Source organism: Pterocles gutturalis, unplaced genomic scaffold (assembly GCF_000699245.1).
Source record: "Pterocles gutturalis isolate BGI_N339 unplaced genomic scaffold, ASM69924v1 scaffold32431, whole genome shotgun sequence".
NCBI lineage: Eukaryota > Metazoa > Chordata > Aves > Pterocliformes > Pteroclidae > Pterocles > Pterocles gutturalis.
This window is the reverse complement of record NW_010106475.1, coordinates 1-455: the sequence shown is the minus strand read 5'-3', so window position 1 is coordinate 455 and position 455 is coordinate 1.

Below are 455 nucleotides of genomic sequence, written 5' to 3'. Positions count from 1 at the left end.
CCCCAAAACCAACCCTGCCACTGACCAAAGCTGAGCCCATCAGCAATGCTGGTGGCGCCTCTGGAGTAACACATTTAAGGAAGGGTACAAAGCATGTGCAGCAGCTGTGAGAGAGGAGCGAGAAAAATGCAAGAGAAACAGCCCTGCAGACATCAAGGTCAGTGAAGAGAGAGGGAGAGGATGTTCTCTGGTGCTTTTAGTTTTCATTTTTCACTATCCTACTCTATTACGAATCAACAATAAATTAAGTTAGCCTTTCCCAAGTCAAGTCTGTTTTGCCCATGATGGTAACTGTTAAGTTATCTCCCTGTCCTTATCTTGACTCACAAGCTTTTTCATCATATTTTCTCCCGCTGAGGAGAGGGAGTGAGAGGGCAGCTTGGTGGGCACCTGGTAGCCAGCCAAGGTCAGCCCACCACAGCAGGAGAGTCAACAATTTAAAAAAAAAAAAAAAA